General features: G+C 45.1%; 1 protein-coding gene and 1 non-coding gene across 5 annotated transcripts in view; one reads left to right on the forward strand and one right to left on the reverse strand.

Annotated features, from left to right (window-relative positions):
• TTLL11 (tubulin tyrosine ligase like 11) overlaps nucleotides 1-13,169 on the reverse strand; it is a 268,751-nt gene that overhangs the window by 118,914 nt on the left and 136,668 nt on the right. The window lies entirely within an intron of this gene.
• Nucleotides 6,162-6,234, forward strand: TRNAE-CUC (transfer RNA glutamic acid (anticodon CUC)). Its single transcript has one exon. It is a non-coding gene; the product is annotated as a tRNA-Glu (tRNA).

Here is a 13,169-nt window from a genome sequence, read left to right on the forward strand (position 1 = left end):
ACTTCTTGCCTGTTCATTAGATGCCAGTCCCTGTATGCCAGCTGTTGTATTGGACTACTGTACTTTGCAAGGTACTACACTGTAAAATTTAAAATGCTTTATTTTTTGTGTTTTGTGTGTGTGTGTGTGAAAAGTATTCTAAACCTATTACAGTACAGTACTACACAGCCAGTTGTGTTAGTTGGGTACCTAGGCTATCTTATTGGGCTTACAAACTCACTCTCAGAACAGAACTCGTTTGTATGGAGGGGGCTTCAGTTCAGTTCAGTTGCTCAGTCGTGTCCAACTCTTTGCGACCCCATGGACCGCAGCACGCCAGGCCTCCCTACCAACTCCCGGAGTTCACTCAAACTCATGTCTGTCAAGTCTGTGATGCCATCCAACCATCTCATCCTCTGTCATCCTTTTCTCCTCACACCTTCAATCTTTCCCAGTATCAAGGTCTTTTCCAGTGAGTCAGCTATTCCCATCAGGTGGCCACAATATTGGAGTTTCAGCTTCAACATCATTCCTTCCAATGAATATTCAGGATTGATCTCCTTTAGAATGGACTGGTTGGATCTCCTTGCTGTCCAAGGGACTCTCAAGAGTCTTCTCCAACATCACAGTTAAAAAGCATCAATTCTTCAGCGCTCAGCTTTCTTTATAGTCCAACTCTCACATCCATTCATAACTACTGGAAAAGCCATAGCTTTGACTAGATGGACCTTTGTTGACAAAGTAATGTCTCTGCTTTTTAATATGCTATCTAGGTTGATCATAACTTTCCTTCCAAGGAGTAAGCGTCTTTTAATTTCATGGCTGCAGTCACCACCTGCAGTGATTTTGGAGCTCCCCAAAATAAAGTCTGACACTGTTTCCACTGTTTCTCTATCTATTTGCCATGAAGTGATGGGATCGGATGCCATGATCTTCGTTTTCTGAATGTTGAGCTTTAAGCCAACTTTTTCACTCTCTACTTTCACTTTCATCAGGAGGCTCTTTAGTTCTTCGCTTTCTGCCATAAGGGTGGTATCATCTGCATATCTGAAGTTATTGATATTTCTCCCATCATTCTTGATTCCAGCTTGTGCTTCTTCCAGCCCAGCATTTCACATGATGTACTCTGCATATAAGTTAAATAAGCAGGGTGACAATATACAGCCTTGACGTACTCCTTTTCCTACTTGGAACCAGTCTGTTGTTCCATGTCCAGTTCAAACTGTTGCTTCCTGACCTGCATACAGATTTCTCAAGAGGCAGGTCAGGTGGTCTGGTATTCCCATCTCTTTCACAATTTTCCACAGTTTGTTGTGGTCCACACAAAGCCTTTGGCATAGTCAATAAAGCAGAAATAGATGTTTTTCTGGAACTCTCTCGCTTTTTCCATGATACAATGGATGTTGGCAATTTGATCTCTGGTTCCTCTGCCTTTTCTAAAACCAGCTTGAACATCTGGAAGTTCACAGTTCACGTATTACTGAAGCCTGGCTTGGAGAATTTTGAGCATTACTTTACTAGCGTGTGAGATGAGTGCAATTGTGCGGTAGTTTGAGCACTCTTTGGCATTGCCTTTCTTAGGGATTGGAATGAAAACTGACCTTTTCCAGTCCTGTGGCCACTGCTGAGTTTTCCAAATTTGCTGGCATATTGAGTGCAGCACTTTCACAGCATCATCTTTCAGGATTTGAAGTAGCTCAACTGGAATTCCATCGCCTCCACTAGCTTTGTTCATAGTGATTCTTCCTAAGGCCCACTTGACAACTGAGACTAAGCACAGCAACAGCTCATAGGCTCTTCCGTCCATGGAATTATCTCAGCCAAGAATTCTGGAGTGGGTTGCCATTTCCTCCTCCAGGGAATCCTCCCGACCCAGGGATCATACTTGTGTCTCCTTTCGCTTCAGCCTTGGCAGGTGGATTCCTTACCACAGAGCCAGCAGGGAAGCCCAAAAGATAACTTCAGAGATCAGTCGCTCAGTCATGTCTGACCCTTTGCAACCCCATGGACTGCAGCAGGCCAGGCCTCCCTGTCCATCACCAACTCCCGGAATTTACTCAAACTCATGTCCATTGAGTCGGTGATGCCATCCAACCATCGAATCCTCTGTCATCCCCTTCTCCTCTCGCTTTCAATCTTTCCCAGCATCAAGGTCTTTTCAAATGAGTCAGTTCTTCGCCTCAGGTGGCCAAAGTGTTAGAGTTTCAGCTTCAGCATCAGTCCTTCCAAAGAGTATTCAGGACTGATCTCCTTTAGGAAGGACTGGTTGGATCTCTTTGCAGTCCAAGGGACTCTGAAGAGGCTTCTCCAACACTTACACCTCAGTAAAATGACAAATGGCTACATCTCACAGATCTCCATATTGCCCCAAAATACTCAAACTTGTACATGTTAAACCCCCAAATGCCCAGAAACTAAATTTGTATTCATTTGTTGAAATGCCTGTCTCCCCCTCGCAAAGAGAGCACCTCAGAGAAGGGCCACTTCTCTTTGTGCCCATTGCCATCCCACGACCATGCTCACTGGCACCACAGTATTTTTTTTCCTACTTCTCCTAGGTTTGTTTACTGAATGTCTGCCCCTCCTTTGGAAAGTGGGCTCCATGAGAGGGGACCTCACGGGGCTGCTTCACGGCTCGATTCCTCCCCCTGAAACAGTATCCGGCACACAAAAGGTGTTCAAAAAATGTTGGTTGAATAAATGAAAAAAGTGATTCTACAGTCCCGCCCATCTCTTTTTTTCATGTCTGATCAAGGAATACAAATCTATCCTCATATTATAAAAATGTAAACAGCTAAGAGTGAGAGAGTTTTTATTTTAAAAATCAAGTTAATATGATGTTTTTGAAATTCCAAATCAAAAGTGACTCTATGAAATTACCATTTTCCTGGAAGGAGGAACAAACTCTGACCAAATTAATGAAATAAAGGCTGGTTACACCATGAATAATCATAGAAGAACTAAACTCTTGCCTGTGGGGTAGTTTTAGAATTTGGAACTTCAATGCCGTAGTAGGGAAATATTGAATTTGTTCCTGTAAGTGAACCCAAATGGAATGACAATAGTCTGGGGAAATATTAGTGGTATTTAATCTACCTCTGTACTATATTTTTAAGTTACATTTAAAAATTATTTTCATTATTTTCCAGATGCTATTGGACTAAAATACAAATTCCTACGTCATAGAAGATGGTCAGTGAAACACAGGCAAGTGGATAGCAACAATACAGAAAAGAGGTTATAGCATAGAACATGGCCAAGGGCCCAGCCTAGGGCTGAGCTTGACCGGTTCTGGCTGCATGTCCTGGGGTGGTGACTCAGCTCTCAGAGACGAGAATTTCCTCTTCTGGGAAAACAGTGTCTGCAAAGGTCCTATGAGAATTCAACAAGACAATAATATTTGCAGAGCACCCAGTTCCGCCCCTGTGCCATAAATAGTAATAGTAACACATAACAGTAACAATGACAACAATCTGACAAGGATCTCAGAAAAATGTGGCAGCAGCAAAGAACCGGATATGCTTTTGCTCAGGGTGGGGGGAAAGAAAAATTACCATCAGGATTTCCTCATGGAAAAACTAGCAATTTTAGCAGCCCAATCTGGAGGCCTGTGGTTTAACAAGCAACTAATTAGAAACTGTTGCTCTCTGAGCTCTGAGTGACACCTGCTTTTCCAAGCGCGCACACAGACGGAAGTCAAGGGCAAGGGCAATCATTGGCCATGCCCCCTCTGGAAAATGCAGCTGAAAACAAACCCTAGATGATCTCTTTTTAATAAAATCTTCCCTGAAAGATACTAGGGTTAATAATAGGAACTAAGGAGGTCTTCTGAGGTCCCATCAGTTAATTCCACACTGCATCAGACCAGCCCTGCCAGTTCACGCTGTGATAATGAAAATGATGAAAGCCATAATAATAAGTAAAGGTAAATTATGCAAATGGAGGAAGAGCAGGAACACAAAATGGAGGGGTGGGGGAGGGAGGGGGATTGCTCTGAAGGATGAATGATTTCAGCTGATCTAACAGACCAATCACAGATGAGCCTTATCACAGCAGTGCTGTCCCTTCCCTGACGTGTCTCCAGGGTCTTCCCCTCTGCCCACAAGGCAAATGAAAACCTCCTTGGCCTGGCATTCAAGGCCGTTTATAATTCAACCACTGCCAACCATTCTACTGTATCCCCTCTGCTTCCTGCACATCCCACCTCCTCCATCCCTATATCAAACTATTCACAGTTTTCCCAAACTCACCCTAGGTATAATGTTTTCATTTAGGATAATATTGGAGAGGGAAATTACTTTAAAAGTCAAGATCTAAGTCCTTTAAAGCAACAATCCCCAACCTTTTTTGGCACCAGAGACCAGTTTTTATGGAAGACAATTTTTCCAAGGACCAGGGTGGGGGTGGGGGTGCGGGGGCAGATGGTCTGGGGACGATTGGAGCAGACGACAATTACTGTGCACTTTATTTCTATTATTGTCATATCAGTTCCACTTCAGATCATCAGCCGTTAGATCCTGGGGACTGGGGATCTCTGCTTTAAAGAAAGCAGTCCACAATTAATACCATAGTGAGCAAGTCCTGTCATGGGGATTGATCTCCCTGTGGAATTTTTAGAAATTACAACATTCCACTTATTGCCTCCCCCAGACATTCTGGTTTAACTGGTCTGAGATGGAGCCCAGGCACATATAAGTTCACCAGCTCAGCTTGAGAACCACTGTTTCAAGTATTGTCCCAACTGCCCATGCACAAGCTGTGGTCATCATGTCACTGGCTTGGCCCCCAGAGCACTGAAGTTTGGGACCCATGACTTAGGTCACCTTGTTGAGTCCTCACCATCACCGTGGATTAGTCATTTTTACCATGGTTCATATGAAGAAACCCCAGTTAAGTAGCCAGTCCTGGGTAACCCAGCTCTCAAGGGGGGAAAAAAAAACAGGATGAAAGCCCAGCAATCCTAGGGCTGAAGTTCAGGTCTGAAGCATAGCAGCTGCACACTGCCCCCTTGTGGTGGGGAGCTCAGATCTCAGGCATTTTCCAAAGTGGTTGTCACAAACCATCGACAGCTTGAAACGGCAGCAGGAATAAATTTACACCACGGAAATGGGCAAACACTAACAATGAGAGTTTTGTTCTGTTCTGGTTTTTGAGTACCAGTTCACAGAACCCCTCTTAACTCCAAGATACCAAAAAGAAAAAAAAAAGGAGGGGGGGGAAGGTCAAATTATGTTTTGTTTTGTTTTTAATTTCATGAAGCAGGCATTTTGGAAAGACAAATTCCAAACAATTAAAATTGAAAAAGTTTTTTAGTTTAAAGAAATAAGTCTCGAGTATCTGAAAGGCACATATCTGGAATTTTTAATCTGACACCACCTGGGTATCAATGCTTTATACATGCTTCTATTTGCTAGGTGCCCCAGACTCAGTGTCAGTGAAAAGGAAAATATAAGTGGAACGAGTTATCTGGAGGTGCTCCCTGCCTCCGCCAGCGGGGGCACAATGCAGAAACATCCTCTGAAACGACCCATCCCTCCGGCAGCCCTGCCTCTGCCTCAGCCACGGGATGTGCAGACTTCCAATACTGGAACACTAGAGTGGAGCCTCTGAGTAAGGGATAACAGGAGGGCCCAACAGGAGTTACCTGCTCCCTGTGGTCTCTTACCACCTCAGCCGAGTCCAGCTGCACATGCTCCCCACCGTTTAAGACCCAAGTTGTTTTCCCCTCACAGCATGTTCCTGTAATAAGAACAGCTCAATAGCCATAAAGCCTCGTTGTGCTGGTATGATGCTTCTAGAGGATAAAGGAGAGTGTAAACTGAAAAAGAATAAGGCAGGCTCCTGCTTACTGAGTGCCTATGTTTACAGCCAGGCGCTGAGGTAGTCCCTTTCATATAGGGTACTCGAACTGACGTTTATGGAATGATTATTGCGTATCAAGTCCTGTTCCACGTGATTATCTTATTTAGTCCTTAGGTATTAAAAAGTGTAGAAAGACAGGTCGATAATGCGTAGATAGATATATACACACACACAGATACAGTAAACATATAAACTCAGATGGACCTCTGCCTGCTATTGCATGACTCACAGGCTAATGGTTTTACATTCTTTAATGGTTGAAAAAAAACCTTAAGAATAATATCTCATGACATTTAAAAATTATATATAATTTTGGAAATTCCCTGGTGGTCCAGTGGTTAGGACTCTGTGCTCTCACTGCCGAGGGCCTGGGTTCAATCCCTGGTCAGGAAACTAAGATTCCACAAGCCATTCAGTGCAGTCAAAAGCAAAATAATATAATATATAATTCAAGTTTGTGTCCCTAAATAAGGTTTTATTTGAACGTTAAAAAAAAAAAAAAAGAAAAAGATTTGTGAATTGAACCAACGTTAAGTTCCTGTTTTTGACATGTACAGTTACATGAATTGGTCCCAGTAGAACATTTGGTACACAGGACCTCTCTGTAGTAGTATTTGTGCAACTTCCGGGTGGGCTTCCCAGGTGGCACTACTGGTAAAGAACCCGCCTGCAGATGCAGGAGACCCAAGTGACTCGGGTTGGTCCCTGGGTCAGGAAGATCTCCTGGAGGAGGGCATGGCAACCCATTCTAGTATTCTTGTCTGGAGAATCCCATGGACTCAGGAGCCTGGCGGGCTACAGTCCATAGGGCTGCAAAGAGTCAGACATGACTGAATCGACTTAGCATGCATGCCTTCCTGTAAGTCTATAACTTTTCTAAAATAAAAAGTTTAAAAAAATTTAAATCATGAAGTATAGTATATTAAGCTCACTGAATCCTCTCAATTACCCAATGAAGTAGCTACAATTACCCCCCATTTTACAGATGAGAAAATTTGAGGCCGAGATAGCTGTAGACTCTTTCTTAAGGTAGCTCATCTGGAACGAGGCAGTGGCAGAACTAGAGTAATGATTCTGGGGCAGCTGTCTGTACAGGCACACTTCACATTATTGCCTTTCACAGACACTGTGTTTTTCCCAAGTTGAACTTTTCTAGCAACCCTGCAAGGAGCAAGTCTATCAACACCATTTGTCCAACAGCATTTGCTCACCTCGCATCTCTGTGTTACATTTTGTTAATTCTCGAAATAGTTCAAACTTTTTCATTATGATCGTATTTGTTGTGATGACCTGTGATCAGTGATCTTGGATGTTACTACTCCAGCTCCCTAAAGGCTCAGGTGATGGTTAGATTTTTTTCAGCAACAACGAATTTTTTTTTAACTAAGCTCTATGCATTGTTTTTAAAGACATAACGCTATTGCACACTTAATAGACTACAGTATAACGTAAAGGTAACTTTTATATGCCCTGGGAAACCAAAACATTCATGTGACTCACTTTATTGCTATATGCACTTTATTTCAGTGATCTGGAACCAAACCTACAATATCTCCAAGGTCTGCCTATACTGAGAAAAGGAAATACTTCTTTTCTCTCTCCCGTCATTGACTTAAACTCCCATCTTCACTTATTTAACGTTTGTCCCCAAATTGTGTACCTCGATATTACACTCATGGAGAAAATGGTTTTATGTACATTTCTGTAGTTTGGCAAGTTATAGTAATTACATACGGTAGCAACTGACCATGTCTGAGAACCCGAGCACTCACTTTGTTGCTGGTGATGCTATGGCATTCTCTGAACCCTACCATTGCTTGGCACTGGACTAAACAAGCATTTAACAGTGATCCTCACAGTAACTATATATGAAGTAGGTATGGTCCTGATATGGACAGATATGGAAACTGAGGTTTTGAGGGCAACTTGCCCAAAGTCATCAAGCCAGGAAGAGGCAGAACCACTGGTCCCCACAGAGATGCTCAGGATCGCAGAATCCACAGCCCTGACTCTAACTGCCAAGTGGTGGGGCTGTTGCATCCATTCCTGAGTGGGTGACACTGCAGGGTCACCCAGGACCCAGTGCAGCACTGCTTTCTGAGCACCCCCTCCACCCCGCTGTCTGCAGGAGGTTAATGCAGACACGGAGTGGTACAGGAGCAGGAATGGGATCTAAAAATGCAAGCTGAGGACTGACTCTCTGGGTCCAAATAGACATGCCGTAGTCCCAGGGTGAAACATTTCTCACCAAGACTGTAGCTGCCCCAGAAATGCAAACTCTCAGATGAGAGTGACCCACAGGCCAGTGGGACCAACTTCCCATCCAATGCCACCATCACCATTACAATCCTGAGTCTGATTCTCTGTCTTCTGGGGCCATCTCACAAGACTGTGCTTAGAATTAATTGAGATCGATAGCAGTAGTTAATGTATTTAATCTCTCCTTCACTCATTTATTCACTCGACACATTGTTAAGTTGGAGCCTACCATGTACTAAGCTTTACAGATGGGATGCAAATTCAAGTTTAAGGGCCAGTTTTAGGCAGAAAATCATTGGCTCATTAATCAATTCAATCAACACACATTTCATCATTAGGAGACGAGTAGGACACGCTCACCAGTAACTGCAGTGAAACCACAATGAGCATAATTAACATTTTGCAAGATGTTTCCCGGTTCATAAGGCACCTTCACACTTGTCATTGGATCGCTGCATGAAAAGGAGATTCAGATGAGGCAAGGGACCTGCCTGGGGTCACACAGCAAGTGCACAAGTTTGATTCCACTCTGGGTCTCCGCCACCAAAGCCTAGACTCTCTCCTCTACCTCCTCCCTGACCTGGCTCTGCATGGGCCCTTCTGTGACAGACAGCAGGATCCCGAGCAGCCCCGCTCCACTTTAGAGAACCCTGATTATTAGAAAGCTTTTGATGAGACGTGTCCAAAGTCTGCCCCCTGGTATATTCTGTTAGTCTTAGCTCTTCCCCCTGGAGCCCTGTGGAATAAATGTGGCTCCCCCCGAATGAGGGTTTCCCAGGTGGCACTAGAGGTAAAGAACCTGCCTGCCAATGGCAAGAGACATAAGAGACAGGGGTTTGATCCCTGGGTTGGGAAGATCCCCTGGAGGAGGGCACAGCAACCCACTCCAGTATTCTTGCCTGAAGAATCCCATGGACAAGAGGAGCCTGGTGGGCTACGGTCCAAAGTGTTGCAAAGAGTTGGACACGACTGAAGTGACTTAGCATGCACGCACGCCCCTGAAAGGACTTCCCACAGGTGGGGATGGTCACTAGTCTTCCCCAAGCCTGCTGTGCCCCAGGCTGGATGGCCCAGGCCTTCAGTCCTTCCTGGTCTGACAGAGCTACAAATCCTTCTCCAGCCCATTCTCCACTTTTCCCATCTGGTCAGCCTCTTCTCAGCCTGTGCCCTGTGATGCTGCTCTCACCGAGCAATACAGGAATCATCGTAAGTGTCCTTCCTGCCCACCGGGAGCTCCCAAGGCCCCGAACTGCTCAGTACTGATAACCACATCACGGCTGCCCTCCCCGAGGGTCCAGGAGCACCAGCCATTGTGGCCCACGACCCTCAGCCACATGAGATGGATTCTATTGTTTCATTTCCACCCTGGGCCTGGCAAAGGGTAGCAGCTCATACATTTTTTTCATAATTGAACACAACTCCAGTGATTCACCCTCACACCTGGGGCCAGAGCACGTGCTTTCTTCACTGCAGCAGACGGCAAGGGGCTGCCCTGAGGACAGAGTGCGGGACTCAGGCCCTCCAGACGGCTCACTCCCTGCAGCGATGCTCCCGTGCTCCCGGCTCCACGCAGGAAACAAATACTATTTAAAAAACTAAGTAAAACCAAAAATGAGGCTGCTTTTGACCTTAGCAATAATGAAAAGTGAAAGTATTAGTCCCTCAGTCGTGTCTGAATCCTTGCAACCCCATGGACTGTAGTTCACCAGGCTCCTCTGTCTGTGGAATTTTCCAGGCAAGAATACTGGAGTGGTTAGTCCTTCCCATCTCCAGATCTTAGCAATAACAGTTGTCAGGAAAATATTCCTGCCTGGTATTGGTGACACAGAAGCGGCAAGGGTCCCTCCAAAGCTTCCTTCCAGGTTTCAGGTTGTCACCAAAGCTCCCGATGAAGAGACCACAGGCTCTGGAATGAATCAAACCTTTCCAGTCCTGACTCTGCTCAAGTCAGTGGGCAAATATGATACCAGTAAAGTGCAGAACTGTAGAGCTGGAGAAGACTCTTGAGAGTCCCTTGGGCTGCAGGGAGATTAAACCAGTCCATCCTAAAGGAAATCAGTCCTGAATATTCATTGGAAGGACTGATGCTGTAGCTGAAGCTCCAAACCTTTGGCCACCTGATGAGAAGAACCGACTCATTAGAAAATAAAGGACCCTGATGCTGGGAAAGACTGAGGGCAGGAGGAGAAGGAGACGACAGAGGATGAGCTGGTTAGATGGCATCACCAACTCAATGGACAAGAGTTTGAGCAAACCCCGAGAGATGGTGAAGGACAGGGAAGCCTGATGTGCTGCAGTCCATGGGGTCGCAAAGAGTCGGATGTGACTTAGTGACTGAACAACAATGATAACAAAGTGCGGATAATAAAAACCATACATAGCCAAAATTAGACAAAAAAAGAAGCTGGCCACGCAACACTGAATAAATGTGGTGTGGAGGATGATGACAGAGAAGGACAAAGAGGAGGCAGAGCGAAGCTATAACAGCCCCCTTGGACCCCCACCCTGGTTTTCTCCTGAGGGAACTTCAAGGGCTCAAGTCAAAGGGAGCTGTCCCTTGAAGCCTGGTGGTGGAATATGGGCTTGAGAACACTCCAGGCCTATGTCCAATTCCCACTAATGATTTTTCAGCAAAAATTAAATGGAGTGAATACTTTCTAATGACTGCTACAGAATTACATGACAGCTTCCAGAAGAATCTACAAAAATAGCTGAAATCAGAGGACTGGTCATTTGGCTGCATGGGAGCATCTCGTTAATTCAATTTCTTCTTTCTTTCTGGTGTGTGGATTCTGCTTCGTATTAAGAGTTGATAGAAAAGAGACACATAGCAAGCCACCCAGTACTGAGCCTATTTCAATCAGCCTAAATCGGGAGGTGCAAACAGTATTGTATAGCAAGTGGAATTCAATATTATACTAATAACACCACCATCAATGATAATACTTCTTTATATGAAAGTGAAAGTGAAGTCGCTCAGTCGTGTCTGACTCTTTGTGACCCCGTGGACGGTAGCCCACCAGGCTCCTCCGTCCATGGGATTCTCCAGGCAAGAATACTGGAGTGGGCTGCCATTTCCTTCTCCAGGGGATCTTCCCAACCCAGGGATCGAACCCAGGTCTCCTGCATTGCCGGCAGACACTTTAACCTCTGAGCCACCAGGGTAAACTGTATAATTTACAGAGGATGTTTATATACATCTTCTCTTTTGACTTTCTACTCTTTATTGAGTACTTATCATGTGACTTACATTCTAATGGATTATCCCGCTTACCTTGCACAATGACCTTTATTATCACTCCTGTTTTACAGGTGAGGTTTAGCAAGGTGGAGGAATTCATCTAGGATCACACACAGCCTGTGAAAGGAGGCTGGCATTGGAAACCTGGGTCTATTGGCCTCCGAAGCCTATTCTTTTAACCCCTGCTACTCTGCTTCCTGTGAGGTAAATGTGATTGGGGAAGGAGGGGAACCTGGGGAGGCACTTTTCCTCCCACCCACTCTCCGTGTGACAGGAGTGACTTCAGATAACATCTCTGGACTCTGCCCCACCCCTGCTCTACTCCGCTGAGGAAATGAAATGCCTTTTGGATTGGTGGATTTGGAAGAAGAAATTGGATGAAACTAGTTCAGTCCCTTCTTCCTTCCTCCTGGGAGCACAGGTTCTGCTGCTCATCAGGGAGCTGGACCTGGTTCCCCAGTTCTGCCTGGGGATGGAGGGATAGCTGTCTGCATGAGTCTCACTCTGGATCTGACATCAGGGGGCTCATTTGCCCATGGACATAAGACACACTCTCAACATCACCTCTTCCTTGATGGAGGTGATGTTTTAGTCCTTATCTTCTTTAGTCCTTTGTCTTACTCTCAATCAATTCAGAACTTAGGGAGAAAGGAGGCTGCTGATTGGGCCTCCTTCATGGGTTCTCATGATTATAATCCTCATTTTACAGATGAAGCTTAGAAAAAGGCTGAGATCTTTCCTAAAGAAAAAAATGGCTTAAATGTCAGCACATAGGTGATAAATAGCCCAAGACATTATTTGCCATACAAATGTAATTTCTTTAATTCAGATTGGGACACATAGAGAAAAATGGGAGAATAGGGTGATATCACCAAAAGTAACTCAAATGTGAAACAAACCAAAAGAGAAAACACAACCTCAAATGATGGCATCGTAAATCGAGAAAATGTCAAGCCCCCACCAATTCTGAGATAACACATAAAGCAACTTGAATGCTACTAAGAGTATGGAATAGAAAATTAGCCAAAGCACTTTTCATGGCCATCACCAAAAAGTCTACAGATAATAAATGCTGGAGAGGATGTGGAGAAAAGGGAACCTTCCTACACTAATGGTGGGAACGTAAATTGGTACAGCCACCATGGAGAACAGCATGGAGGTTCTTTAAAAGCTAAAAATAGAGTTACCATATGATTTAGTAATCCTACTCCTGGACTATATCTGGAAAAAATGAAAACCCTAATTTGAAAAGATATATGTACCCCACTCCAGTACTCTTGCCTGGAAAATCCCATGGACAGAGGAGCCTGGTAGGCTGCAGTCCATGGGGTCGCTAAGAGTCAGACACGACTGAGCAACTTCACTTTCACTTTTCACTTTCATGCACTGGAGAAGGAAATGGCAACCCACTCCAGTGTTCTTGCCTGGAGAATCCCAGGGACGGGGAGCCTGGTGGGCTGCCGTCTACGGGGTCGCACAGAGTCGGACACGACTGATGCAACTTAGCAGCATGTACCCCCGTGTTCATACCAACACTATTTACAATAGCCAAGGCGTGGAAGCATGATTGTCCATCGATAGATGAATGAATAAAGATGTGGTGTATAAAGGCTTCCCCAGTGGCTCACTAGTAAAGAATCTGCCTGCAATGCAGGAGAGGAAGGAGACGCAGGTTCGATCCCTGGATGGGGAAGAGCCCCTGGGGGAGGACACGGCAACCCACTCCCGTATTCCTGCCTAGAGAGTCTTATGGACAGCGGAGCCTGGCGGGCTACAGTCCGTGGGGTCTCAAAGAGTCAGACGCAAGTGAAACAACTGAACGCACACG

Source organism: Bos javanicus, chromosome 11 (genome assembly GCF_032452875.1).
Source record: "Bos javanicus breed banteng chromosome 11, ARS-OSU_banteng_1.0, whole genome shotgun sequence".
NCBI lineage: Eukaryota > Metazoa > Chordata > Mammalia > Artiodactyla > Bovidae > Bos > Bos javanicus.